The sequence below is a fragment of the Microcebus murinus genome, chromosome 3 (genome assembly GCF_040939455.1).
Source record: "Microcebus murinus isolate Inina chromosome 3, M.murinus_Inina_mat1.0, whole genome shotgun sequence".
In the NCBI taxonomy this organism is placed as follows: domain Eukaryota; kingdom Metazoa; phylum Chordata; class Mammalia; order Primates; family Cheirogaleidae; genus Microcebus; species Microcebus murinus.
The window spans coordinates 92,342,554-92,356,603 of NC_134106.1; positions in this window are offsets into that span (position 1 = coordinate 92,342,554).

Here is a 14,050-nt window from a genome sequence, read left to right on the forward strand (position 1 = left end):
AGGAACATTATTAATACAGCAGGGCAGTGTCCTTGGTTCCATGATGGGCTAGGGGCAGTTGGTCTGCAGTGCACAGCCAGGTTCCAAGACCTTGAGCAGGTGACGGTCTTATAGGTGTGAGATGTCCTGAGTCCTGTTACAACGTCCTTGCTGGACTCCAGTCCCCACTTTCCTACTTCATTTGCAGTACAGGGTGGCGGGGGTTGGGGTTGACTCCCTATCCTTTCATAGAAACACGGTGCTCAGCCAGCGCAGTCTACCAAACAAGGAAGCTTTGTGGAAGAACTGCAGGTGTTGCATTTTTTTCCTTCCTTATAACTGCTTTGGTTTGTGTTTATTTGTTTATTTTCCAGGAAAAGGCCACCCAGTGTTTGGTGGCCTTGCTTCAATGTTTGTTCATTCTATTGATTTCCTGAGGTGGGGAGCTGTCCCCAGTGCTGTCTGCAGGTCCCCTCTCTAGGGTCCTCTCCCCAACAGCACAACCCCTGCTGAACGGGCTGGTTCCTCACGATGGAGCAAGATCTCCGGTCCACCGGGTCTGGGAGAGGCACACAGATCTTTGCTTACGACGTGCCTCTTTCTGATGGCAAGGGATTTGTCATGGGCCCTTCTCTAGGGTCTGGGGACACGTTAGCAGGCCTGACTGAAGGGAGGATGGCAGCCCTCACCTCTTCCCCGGAGGTGCTGTGGGGGGAGGCAGAGTCCAGCCAGCATTTTGTCATCTGGGTCAAGTGGCATGAAATGCATCAGAACATTGTTTGGCAAATGAGCATGGGTCATTAGTAGGGCATGTCACTCATTCAGCATTGTTTTCTTTATTGGTATATTTTAAAGTAGCAACAATATTTAACAGTTGCTTTAACTTTGCTGTCCCGACCCGCGGGACCTTTTGTTACTCGCGGGGGCGAGGGGGACCGTGCCTGAAAGAGATGAGCGAGAGAAAGAAACGAGACCAAGCAAAGGGTTGTCAAGGTCTGCTTTACTTAAATTCTTAGTAGGTTTTATAAGCATACAGAAACAAGGAAGTAGAAACAAAAAAATAGAGTGTTGACGATGAGGCTTGGGTCTGGGTTAATCAGCCCCAATCAGCGTCTTATCAGTATCCTGTTTTTGACTGGTTACTCATCTCCAACCTAGCAGGTGGTCGGGAACAATTGCAGTCAGCACACCCTGGAGCATCCCGTGGTCAGCACGTCATGGGATGCATTCTTCTCAGAGCTATAGCTGGAATTTTCCAGGGCAAAGTCTGTGTGTAGGACAAGTCATAAGAGAGTTGAGGGTCTTTGAGGGTCCTTGCCTCTAACACTTTGCCAGAAAGAATATTCACAATTGAATTTTTACTTGAAATGTTAATCTGCCTATGTATTTATAGTTGTGACTTCCTGAGCTGAGTCTGTACAGAGCATCTGTGGGAGAGAAAGGAGTAGGAGACCCACTGAGGTCTCCATCCACTCCCACGGCCTCTTGGATCCTAGCACCAGTGTGCAGAAGCAGAGAGTGACAAGCCCCACTGTCCCCACTAGAGACTCCTATGGACCCTGGGGGGGCAGGAGAGGCTGGCCTGGCCCAGCAGGGTGAGAGGCAAACCTGTCCCTTTCCTAAGTGACAGGACAGAGCCAGAAGGAAGAGGGGAGGGTATCTGACGAGGACCAAGGAGAGACCAGGCATGAAGTGAACAGTCTGCGTCGTCTTCTCACAGCCCCTGAGAGCAGGTTGAGTAACAGATGGGCCGAACTCTCTGAAGACTGTGAGGGACGATGCTGCTGAGACAGAGCAGACTGATGGTTGCTTCTCGCTGCTCGCGTCCCTTGCACAGGGGCCGAGTTCTCAGGAGAGCTGATCATCCGCCCAGGGCTGTGATGTGTGCCAGATGGCGAACTCTGAGAGGGAGAGAGAGGGGCATGGGGGGAGATCAACATTGTTTTGCAAAAGGAGAGGGAGAGCTTTAGAAAGGGGTGTGGCCCTGGAATGGAGGATGAGGCAGCCAGTGGTCAAACAACAAGGTAGGAGGAAGAAGAGCAACAATGAGTGGGAATGGGTAATATGTTTTGCCGTGCAGCGTGCAATATGGTGCTCTCAGACCTTTGCATCTTCAGTAAAATGTGGATCTCTCACTAATGGGATGGTTCAGGTTGACTGTTTGAGGAATGCAACTCAGTGTTGAGCTTGCTCAGAGGTGGGCACAGGGTGGGGGGGAACAGAGGCTGTCCATGGCAGGCCAGACCCGGCTCGTGTCTGTCTCACCCACAAGAAGTGGGGGTGCCTCGGCAGTAAGGTTGTTGTCCGCCATCTCTGTGCTTCCACTGCCCGGCACAGTGCTCGGAGCAGAGAGGGTACTCAAAATCAGTGCTTATTGCATTCAAATGTCTCTGTGGGATTTTCCTTTTCTTTCCATCACTGCCATCCTAAGTCCAGGTTGCACCGGGACTTCCCCAAGATCTTTGCCCCCCCCGCCCCCCCCGATGTTTGCAGGCTCTCCCATTGCTAAAGCACTCTGCTTTCTGTCACCACTTTGACTCACTGGACTTCAGCACCTCTGTCCTTCCCTCCTCAGAAACCGTAAAGGGCTCCCCATTGCCTAGAATCATGTCTAATTTCTTCATTCTGAGATTTAAAATTTCACGGGGAGTTCCAAAGAGGAAAAGAACTCAGGGGTATAAAAAGGTCTTGCAAAGCATTTGGAGTGATACGCTTGTTAGGTACTTGAGGTGGTCATTAATATTTCCAGCTTCCTTCCATCCAGATACAGGGTAACTGGGGCTTCTCAGCCCCGTTGAGCTTAGACGTGGCTACTGGGTTGGTATAGGCCGAAGAAATAGAAACGAGTGTGTCACTGTGTCAGAGCTTCAAAAGCTATGCTGATTTGCCATGCTCCTTCTTTTCCACAGGTAAGGTGACCATGGCACTGCATCAGCCCAAGTCCTGGGGTGAGAACCCAACAGAGGAACCCCCTTACTCCCACTACCACCCTGGGCTGATCTGATACTGGCATATACAATTGGCTCTTTTTTGTTTGTTTTTTATTTTCTTATTTTTTAAATTTTTTTATTTTAGCATATTATGGGGGTATAAGTGTTAAGGTTATGTATGTTGCCCATGCTCCCCCGCCAATTGACTCTTGAACAACATGGGTTTGAACTGTGCTAACCCACTTATACATGGATTTTTTTCCAATAAATATAGTGAAAAGTTTTGTTTTTTTGAGATTTGTAACAAGTTGAAAAAGCTTGCAGATAAATCACATAGCCTATAAATTCAGAAAAAGTTAGGTGCGCCATGAATACATGAAATATATGTACATACTAGTCTATTTTAGTATTAGGCTAGCATGTACTAAATACTAGCCTCATATTTAGTACACACTAGCCTCCTCCAGTATGCCTGATCTTCTCCCCAACCTTGGGGCTCTGCCAGTACCTGACATTTGTTAGCCACAGAGGATTTAACTGTTGTACCAGTAAATGGCTTATCTCCCTACTTATACTACTAGATATACCATGTAGGCATTGGCCAGCCTCTTGCATGCCTCCCCGGGTTTGGCCCAGCCCCAGCTCTGTCTGTCATTGAGTGAATGTCTCTAGGCAGGCTCTGGGCACTTGCCTCTTCACATCACTGTGCCTAATTTCTCCCTTGTACACTTGAGCAATCATTGCAGGCCCTCCAGAGAGTCTCCCTCTCAGGAACACTTGCCGAGTAAATTAAACTGGGCCAGGTCTACAAGCCGGAAGTGACCTGCCCGAACTGTTTGGGTTTCCCCATCACCGCTATGGACCAGACATTGCATCTAGTGCTTTGCATTTTCTCTAGTTGTCAGAAGGGCCCTAGGACACTGGATTATTATTTTTTTTTTTTTTTGAGACAGAGTCTCACTCTGTTGCTCAGGCTAGAGTGCCGTGGCTTCAGCCTAGCTCACAGCAACCTCAAACTCCTGGGCTCAAGCCATCCTCCTGCCTCAGCCTCCCGAGTAGCTGGGACTACAGGCATGCACCACCATGCCTGGCTAATTTTTTCTATATATTTTTAGTTGGCCAATTAATTTCTTTCTATTTTTAGTAGAGAAGGGGTCTCGCTCTTGCTCAGGCTGGTCTCAAATTCCTGAGCTCAAAGAATCCACCCGCCTCGGCCTCCAGAATGCTAGGATTACAAGCGTGAGCCTCCACGCCTGGTCAGCACTGGATGTTTATAGCTGGAGAATGCAGACTCTGGAAGGATGCTTAATTGGCAATAGTTGGTTGAGAATGATTTCTTACTGATAACCAAATATTTATGCCTCAGGCACTGTGCTAGGGATTCAGAGATATGCATAAGGCAGGCATGGCTCCCAGCTTGCTTCAGGGAGCTCACAGCCCAGAGAGAGTGAGACATTCAATGCTCAGTCCCCCAACCCTCTTCCTCCCAATGGCGTATTCTTGTAGCATTGTTTTCGACACGTGAGAACCACCATCGTCATTGCGGTGACCTCTAATTCAGCACCGTTTATGGGTCATCGCCAGCTAAGTCTATGTGCACTATCTCATTTACTCCTGAAAACATTCTGAAGAAGGGAAATTATTATTATTCACGGATGTTCTCCAAGTGTCTGGAGCAGTGTGTGGTACCCTGCAGGGGGTAATTCAATTTTAATTGAGTGGATTTCCATTTTACGGGTGAGTTTTGAGAGAATTTGCCAGTACTAATGAGAAAGGTGAATCTGGGACCCAAGATACAAGTACATTTTGTTTCTCCACCCCACTTCTCAAAAGAAATACCAGTTCTTTGCTTTCCCCATTTACCCTCACCCTCTTCCCCAAATTACTATATTCTTTGTTTTATTTTCCAGCAGCTTTTAAGTCAGCCACCATGCATTGACTTCCCTGTTGATCCAGCCAACTTCTGGCCTAAGATATTCCTACTGCCATGTAGGAGGTGTGTGTGTGTAATGGGGACCCCAGTCCTAAGAGACCTTGATCAAGCGGAACAAGAACCCCTTCCTCTGCTCTCTTTGCAAGTGGCTAAAACCTTAGGTGCTCTGGGAGAGAAATTCAACCAAAATCTTAAAGAAAATGCCTTAGGAAAGAACCTAACTCCTCCTCCAGCCACCTCCAGATAAAAATCGAGACAGCACAACCAAAGCAGCCTCTTAAGCTAAATTTAATGAGCTAATAAAAATATCAGTGCTATTAAAATTTCCAATTAATCTACGCATGAAGATTGTTGGTTTCCCACCTCTCTGATTCTAATCCAACAGCTCTCACCATAGGGGCCTTCATCCAGCCAGTCGGAGGCTTTACCTTTTGGGTGTGTTATCTGACATATAAATCTTGAAGATTTCCTTACTGCAGACCATTATTTGCTGGAGATGCCAGCAGCTGTATTGGATGAGTTCCTGTTTCAAACCTTGCCCATCTCATGCAGGTTGCAGATGTTTGCCAAAGATGCTTCTCTTCTGTCTGATCTTACAGTCCTATCTACCCTGCCATCACTCACTCACTCATTCACTCAGCAAGCATTGATCAAGCATGGCTGTGTGCCAGGCGACATGCTGGGCATGGAAGATACGTAGCTCCCTGCCTCATAGAGGGGTTTGGGGGATGGATAAATAATTGGGCAATTAGAGCACAGAGAGCACTTGGATCTGCCCCACTCCCCCCCCCTCGCCCTCCAGGTTTGGGCTCTATCTGTGATCTTCCCTCTTCTAAAGTGTCATTAGCTTCTTCTCTACTAGCTCTTCCCCGAAGCCTCTTTCATACCATAAAACTGCTCCATTGACTGGTGTTCCCATGCAGGTATCACCCTACATTTCTCCTTTCTCATCCAGACTTCCAAACATAGCAGTCTATGTTCTCAACTCCTGTCTTCACTCCACTCCTCAACTCACAGCAATCCATCCAACTTTGGTCATAACTGCTTTTTCTAAAGTTACCTGTGATTTCCTAAGTTCCAAGCAGCAGACACTCTTTGTCCTTGTTTTACTATTAAACACTGTGTTCAATGCTATTGATCCCTCCAACCTCTGCTCCCCAGAAACTTTCTTCTTATCTTCTCTTTCTTTGTCTACAGCTGTTGTAGGTTCTTCTTGCTCCTCCCAGTGCTCAGCGATGCTGCTCCGCAGTCAACCTGGCTACTTCTCTGGATGCTGCTTCTTATTGGGACATTCATCTACCCACATGGTTTTAACAAGAATTTGCCTACTGATGGCTTTAATATCTAAATCTCTAGATAGAGACCACCCGATACTTGGACATGAATTGAATGTCTGCTAGACACTTACACTTTGATGTCCCATAAACAGCTTAAACTCAACTTGTCCCGAACAAAACTTATCAGGCATCTTTCTGTAAACCTGTTTGTTGCTCCTTCTGTATTTTTTTTTTTTTTTTTTTTGGTCTCAGTTGCTGGCACAGAAATTCAGTTGATTTTCCAAATACGAAATACAAAATCCTGGCTTTTGTCTTCACTAAGACCTGTCAATTTCTTCTTTTCTTTTTTCAATCAAAGCTTAGTCTCCTTTCTTTGCTGTCTGTTATGCCCCTTTTCAAATCCTCATCTCTCACCTTGATAAGTTCCATTTCCTTTCATCTACACCTTTTTCAGCTCCTCATCATCTCCTACCTTGGCTCCCCACTTCATTTCCCTGGTCCAACTGGTCTCACTGGATCTTCCTTCATCGCCCATGCCCTGTCTGCTGAATTGTTGCCAGAGAGGTCTTTATTAAAGTCCATATCAGGCCTGGTGTAGTGGCACATGCCTGTAATCCCAGCACTTTGGGAGGTCAAGACAGGAGGATCATTTGAGGCCAGGAGTTTGAGACAAGCCTGGGCAACAGTGAGACCCCATTTCTACAAAAAATTTTTAAATTAACCGGGCATGGTGGCGCATGCCTGTAGTCCCAGCTACTCAGGAGGCTGAGGCAGGAGGATCGCTTGAACTCAGGAGTTTGAGGTTATAGTGAGCTATGATCATGTCATTGCACTGCAGCCTTGGTAAGAGAGCGAGACTCAGTCTCTAAAATAAATTTTTAAAAAATATATAAATATAAAATAAAGTCCATATCTGACCATGTTGCCTCTCTACCTGAAACCCTTCAATGGAGCCCTGTCACTGACAGGACAAAATATCAACTGCCTAACCTAGAAGTGCTGGGTGCTCTCCGTCTGCCTTTCTGGATTCATTTGCCACCTTTCTCCACCTTGTCTGACCTAGAAGACTGACCTTCACCAGCTGGCTCCACCGAGCCTTCTGCCTTCTGGTTGGGTTTGGCCTTCAGGAAGCACCGTGAGGATGTCAGAGTGCAGGAGGAGAAAGTAGGTGGGATGCTTTGTCTCCTGCCTCTGTCTGGACCCAGCTGCAGGTTCCTCTACCAGAGGCTGCAGCTCTGGTGGCGTGGTGGTGGTGGTGTCACTAGCATCAAAGCCATATCACCGTTCTCTCTTGAGCTCTGGCCTTCCCCTTCGCCTCTTCTGCCCCAGGGGAAGTGATGGCTCCTTGGCTTGTATCTGCTAGCCCGTCTGTCTCACCACCCATTGCTGGTTTCCCTTAACTGTGCCCACATCCTTGTTAATATCCCCTTGTTAACCCTACTCAGCCAGCCTGTGTGCTGCACCTGCTTCCTGGTGGGACTGTCACTCACGTGCAGGCAAGTGAAGCTTGCTGCAGCCTGGCCACTGCCCCATCTCCTCCCTTCCCTCCTCGGGCATCGTGTCTCAGCGGTACCCTCTGCTCCTGCTGGGGCTTCTCTGTAGCAGCCAGGCTTTTCCTCTAAGCCTTTGCCCAGGCTAGCTCTCTGCCGATAGCATCCTTCCCATTGCTCGTTACACTGCCTAAGGTCCATCTGAGGCATCGCCTCTTCCTACAAAGCTTCTATCTGCCCCAAAGGTAGGTTTAGGGTCTGTCCACTTCCATCATATTGGACATATTCTCATTAAATCCCTCCTTTATCTTAGCACTTAGGAAGCAAAGAATTTAATGAATTTCTCCCTCTGAAAACCAAGAGTTCCTGCCTTGTAGGATCATGGTATTTCAATAAATGAAGTCACGAATGCTGAATGCATAACACAGAGCTGGGTGTAGAGACAGGCTTGGCACCTGCGAGCTTTCAGTCTCTGTCTGTCTCTTACTCTCGACAAAGACCTCCAGGAAGAAAGGCACCTTTTCTTATTCAAACTTTACCCCCCAATGCAGTTTAATACTTAGCATACAGGAGGTGTTCAATCAGAAAGTGTTGAAAGAAAGAAGGTATTGAAGATGGAAGGAAAAAGGGAGGGAGGAAAGTAAACAGAGAGAGAGAAGGGAAGGGGACAGAAAGAGTGTCATACTGGAGGGATCACAGGGCTACAGAAGCCAGGAAAAGGAATCCCTGGTCAACTAGGAAGAGGGAGGGAGTGGAGGGAGGGAGAAGGAGACCCACAGTCGGCTGGGAGGGCAGTAAAGGGAAGGACAACCAGGGCAGGAAAGGAGCAAAAATGACAGACAGAGGCAGGAGCTTGAGAGGGCTCAGGGCACTCAGAAAGGGAGGTCGGGCTCTGCGGGGCAGTGGCATCCAGCAGGGACATGCAGGTGGTGGGCCGGGGGTGGACTGGTTAGGCAGGCAGGGCCCAAAGCACCCCCTGCACCCTGCTGCGCTTAAGTTGGGTCATATTCTGAAGGTGATGGGCTGGAAGCGGGGAATGGCCCAGGGAGACGTGCTGACCACTGCCCTATCCCATTACTATGCAGCCTGTGCCAGACAAGCCACACCTGCCCAGCGTAGAAGTTTCCTAGCTGTCATTATCCGTCACCAGCTGTCATCTCCAGCATTTGTCACACCTGTGGTGACCATTAGAAGAACAAGCTTGGGACTAAGACAGACTTAGGTTCTGTATGACCTTAGCCAGGTTATTTGTCCTCCTCGTTTTTCTCACCTGGAAAATGGGCACAAGGGACAAGTTATGGGATGCAGCGAGTAGGTGCACCCAATGCCCCACCAACACTCTCTGCTCTGACTGCTGCTATTTCTGCATCTTCCTGTGCTTTGCTGTGGCAGCAGCAGCACCGTCCACACCGGGTGTGGACCACCCGTCCACACTGGGAGATGCTGCAGCTGAATCTGAACAAGCCCAGTCATTTGTCAGAGGCCTTCTGAAGTCCTTGGCAGCCTCTGGAATGTGAAGGGCCTTGGGGAGTGTTTCACTGGAAGCTGTCAAGATTGCTTAAGTTTCTTTTTATCTCTCAAAGTGAAGAAACTTGTACTTAATCTCTGCGAACAGATACCTACACAATACCATCAAAGAGAGGCCCAGGGATCATTTGCTTCCTAGCTCAGGACCTTTGGCAGCATTCAGAGCTGCCAGAGAGGCACACACGGCCCCTACCTGCCTGCCAATACTCCCTCAGTTTAAAGTACTTTGAACATCAATGTTAAGTTGAGAATCAGGAAGGCACCCTTGTGTGATGATTCTTCTGAAAGAATTGACTTCATCCTACCTCTGCTAATTGAATTCTGAGGGAATGCAGAATCTTGTCACATTCTTATGGGTCACATTCTTGTTTTATTAAAAATGCCAACTCCAAATATCCACTGCAAATCTTAGCTCTTCCTACTGGTCTTTTAAATATTAGCTCCTTTTTAATGGATAAAGGAATTTGAGTTCAAATTGTATGAAGTTGCTGTTTCATGAGTGAAAAATGATAAAATATTGGTGATTTCGTATGATTCGCCTAATGCAAAGCAGAGTGAGCAAATTTCAGAAGCAACAAAAGGCTCATGGGTCTCTCTCCCATGCCAATCTCCTGCTCCCTCTCCTCAAAGGCAGCCACTACTGCTCGGGATTTGAAAAATAGTTGACATACATATTAATTGGTAAACATGGAAACCCGAAGTGCACACTTTTTTTAAACCTTTATGTATTTAGCTAAATCCCTTAGAAATCATCCCAATTGACTCGTTCATGATTTTTAACCAGTAGCTATGAAAATTCATTGCTTGCAGCCCTTTGATACTGTAAACAATACCAGGATGAACATCTTTTTTTTTTTTTTTTGTCAAGGTCTGCTTTACTTAGATCCTTTGTTGGTTTTATAAGCATACAGAAACAATGAAGTGGGGGGGCGGTTAGGGTTGATCAATTACAAACAGCCTCAGGCAGCAAGCCTGGAATATCTTGCAGTTTTTTCCTGGAACGGTTGTTAAGCACTTTTTGGCAACTCAGGGTATTTTCTGCTCAGGGTATTTCCGGGTTAAGAACTTCAAAGGCCTCGGTTCCCAACATCTCTCCCTCTCTTTATTAATATGAGGGAGATTTATACAGGTTGGTGGAGAGCCTGTCTTAGGCTACGCGATGGGCTTCCGCGACCAGCACCCCAAATATAAGATCGGGCAATCAATGTGAAGGTGAGGCCTCTGTCTTAGGCTATGTAGGTGGCATCCAGCTCCGGCACTTCTGATTATGAAGTGTGCCCCCGGGCATGGACCTACAATATTCCCGTCATGGAGTCACCTCACTGCTGGCGGGGTGTGCATCTGGTACATGGCATCGCGATAATCCCCAGGATGAACATCTTTACACACATCTTTGTTATGTGCAAGTATATGGAGTGTAAGTCTCTGGAAGGGATTGTGATTTTACATTCTGAGAGCTGTTGACAGATTTTCCTCCAAATGGGTTGTCCCAATTAGCATTCTCAGCAGTAGTGTGTCTTCTGTCTCTCTGCGGTCTGCACTCGTGCCTTCCCTCATGACTTAAAGGTGTATTGGGGTCCATGGTGGCTCCTATTCATCAACGAAGCTAATTTAAAGCGGCAATGCTCAGAGCGGTCTTCACTGGCCTGTCGGCTCTCAGACCCATTTCCGCCTTCCCCCTGCTGCTTTGCATGGGGGTGACGGGTGGGGAGCCGGAAGCAAACCCGTTTCTCAAGCTCTTGTGCCCCCTGGCTTCTGGTTGGGTTTGGCCAGTGGGAGCAGAGGGAGGGGAGAAGGCACAACGCTCTTTCTCTCTGTTCCTGGTGGCATTTTCAGCAGCAACTATGACTCTAGCGCCCCTCTGGTCATTCCTCCCTCCAGGGTCCCAGGGGCAGCAGCCCTGCCAGTGTTCAGTGGCTCCAGCGGGGGCCCTGGTCCCTGGGCTCTGGGAACTCTGTCTCCATCTCTCCAACCCTAGGGCTTGTCACCTGAAGCTTGTGGCTGCTGGATAGCCCCGTCGTGTCCCGGTTGCCCTTTCAGCTTCTCAGTATTTTTGTAACTAATTACCCATTTTTAATCGCCTCTATTGAACTGTCTGTTTCAGCTTTGTTTGATCTACCTGCCCCACCCCCACTTTACCTGAACACTGAACAGATATGCCCAGGTTGACAAGAGCGTGGAGAAAGGGCTACATTCTTACACTGTTGTTGGGAATGGAAATTGTAGCAAAATCTGTTGAGGGGCAGTTTGGCAATATGTACCAAGATTTTTAAACAAGAGCATACTCTTGACTAACCTTTTAGAGATACATGTGGAAATACTTATGAATGAAATGATACAAAGTCTAGGATTTGTTTCAAAACAATCCACACAGTGGGGGAAAGTGGGATCTCCTATAGATGCCAGGAGATTGGCCATGAGTTAACAGTCATTTTACACTTGTCTCTTTACTTGTAAATGTTTGACTTTTTCAATAACAAAAAATTTCCAAAAGCAAAATCTTGGATCTTACAATCTGCTTTCTAGGAATTTCTCCTAAAGAACAAAAATACTGAATGTTAAAAAAAAAAAAAGGTTTCCCTTTAAGGATGGCTTTTAACAGCATTATTTATAATAATGAACAATTGGCAACAATCTAATTTTCCAACAATGGGATGTTCCTATCATAATTTACAATATACCCACATACTGAATATTATTCAGACTTAAAAAGATGCTGCAGAAACAAACATACCAACAAAGATGTTCATGATTGTTTTTGGTTCATGGTATTTTATAAAAACATGCAATATTATGGATCCAATAAAAAACATTTTTATAGGTATCTAAAGAAGGATTTGCACCAAGTGTGAACAGTGTTGTCTTTGGATGGATGGGGTCATGCTGTTTCTTCCTTTGACTTGCTTGTGTTCTCTGGTTGGTTTGTTCTTGTTATTATGTGCATGTATTACTTTTGAATTCTAAAAAATGAATAGCATATTCTTTCTTCTCCCCTCACTTCCTTCTTTCAATGCCTCTTTTTTTTTTTTTTTTTTTTTTTTTTTGAGACAGAGTCTCACTTTGTTGCCCAGGCTAGAGTGAGTGCCGTGGCGTCAGCCTAGCTCACAGCAACCTCACACTCCTGGGCTCAGCAATCCTACTGCCTCAGCCTCCCAAGTAGCTGGGACTACAGGCATGCGCCACCATGCCCGGCTAATTTTTTTTGTATATATATATTTTTTAGTTGACCAATTAATTTCTTTCTATTTTTGGTAGAGACGGGGTCTCACTCAGGCTGGTTTCGAACTCCTGACCTTGAGCAATCCGCCCGTCTCGGCCTCCCAAAGTGCTAGGATTACAGGCGTGAGCCACCGCGCCCGGCCTCAATGCCTCTTTAAACAGACACTGCCCCTAGTCGAAGGGACACATGTATTGTAGTAGTGAGGTGAGGGGTCCCATCTTGGCTTGTTGGTAGCAAACGTCAGCTATCTGTTGAACTTTGCCAGTCAGGGCTTAGGAGAAAATGATATAGGTTGGGGACTGAGGAAGAAAAGAAAAAAGGGAGACGGAGTGTCCATAAAGCCTTCACACTTTGCCAATGTCATGTTCAAGAGTGCAGAGGTGAGGACCTGCAGTTTACAGGGGAGACATTGCCTGGCATGGCCCCTTCACATGCCGGGGCTGTCCTGGCATGTTCTCTGTCTGTTGGACTACTTGGTCCTCCCTCCTGGCATCTGCCTCAGGTTTGCCTTTCGACCTGACTGTTGACACCTGCCCTTCAGCGCATTGATGTGTCTTGCTTCGGGTGATCTCTTTCTCAACATCTGCCTGTCCACCCACGGACCCACTTTTGGCAACGTGGCCTAACAATAGGGATCCATAACCAAGCACTGTGCAGTGTCCCAGAAATGTCTAAGGGAGCCTCATAAGCGCCATCGTGTTGAATCCTCCCAGTGCTCTGCGTTGGTGACAATGTTTCCGCAGTGTCCAGACAAGAAGGCTAAGAGAATCAGAGAAATGAAATGACTGCCCACAGTCTCCCCAGGTGGTGGGAGGCAGAATCAGGGTCCAAGCCAGGTCCCTGCCCTTTCCGCTGCATGGTGTCACCTCTCCAGAAGGTGGCTCTGCATCTGGATAAGCACTTGAGAGCATGGGTACCTGGGGAGAGTCCAGGCTCTGCCTCCTAGGGACTTTGTGACCCTGGAAAATGACGAAACTCCCTGCACACCTGGTGCCTTATCTCTAGGACAGTCTTGACAATAGGATGATCGTGAGGCTGACATGAACCATGCCTAACAGAGTGGACCTCCATCTCAGCTGCCTGGTGGGATCCCCTGGGGTGCTCTCAACAGCCCTGAGCTTTCCACCCCCGTGACTCTCATACGACTGGTCTGGAGTGCAGCCTGAGCACTGGGATTTTCTGAAGCTCCCCAGGAGATTCCAACCTGCAACCAGGGCTGCGACCCACTGCCCCTAGCATGCAGGAGGTGCCTAATAAATGCTGGCTATGACTGGTTTGCCCCATCTGGCCATCTTACCTGCTTCTGCTCTGGAACCATGGCCCCTCCCTGTCCTCTGCCCTGCCTGGTTTTGCAGAGTCCAGGGCTTCTGCCTCCAGCTTTTCCAACGACGTTGGCACGTATTCTGGGATGGCTTATCTGGGTCCTTGGACTTTAGCTCTTGCCAAACTACAGCCAGTACTGAGGCTGCCGGTATTTGGCTTAGAGCAGACCCCAAGCCCAGTTCCAGGAAAGATAATTCCAGAGCATTTGTGTTGGTGGGAGAGAGTGCAAAAGGAAGTGGCACCTTCAGGCTTAAAGTGCCCGAGATGCCTGGGGACCCTCCCGTGGGGAGAGCATCACTCAGCTTGGCTGATCTCAGTGGGAGGCTGCCACTTGACTTTGGAAGTCAGTTCTGACAACATACAGTGGCCAT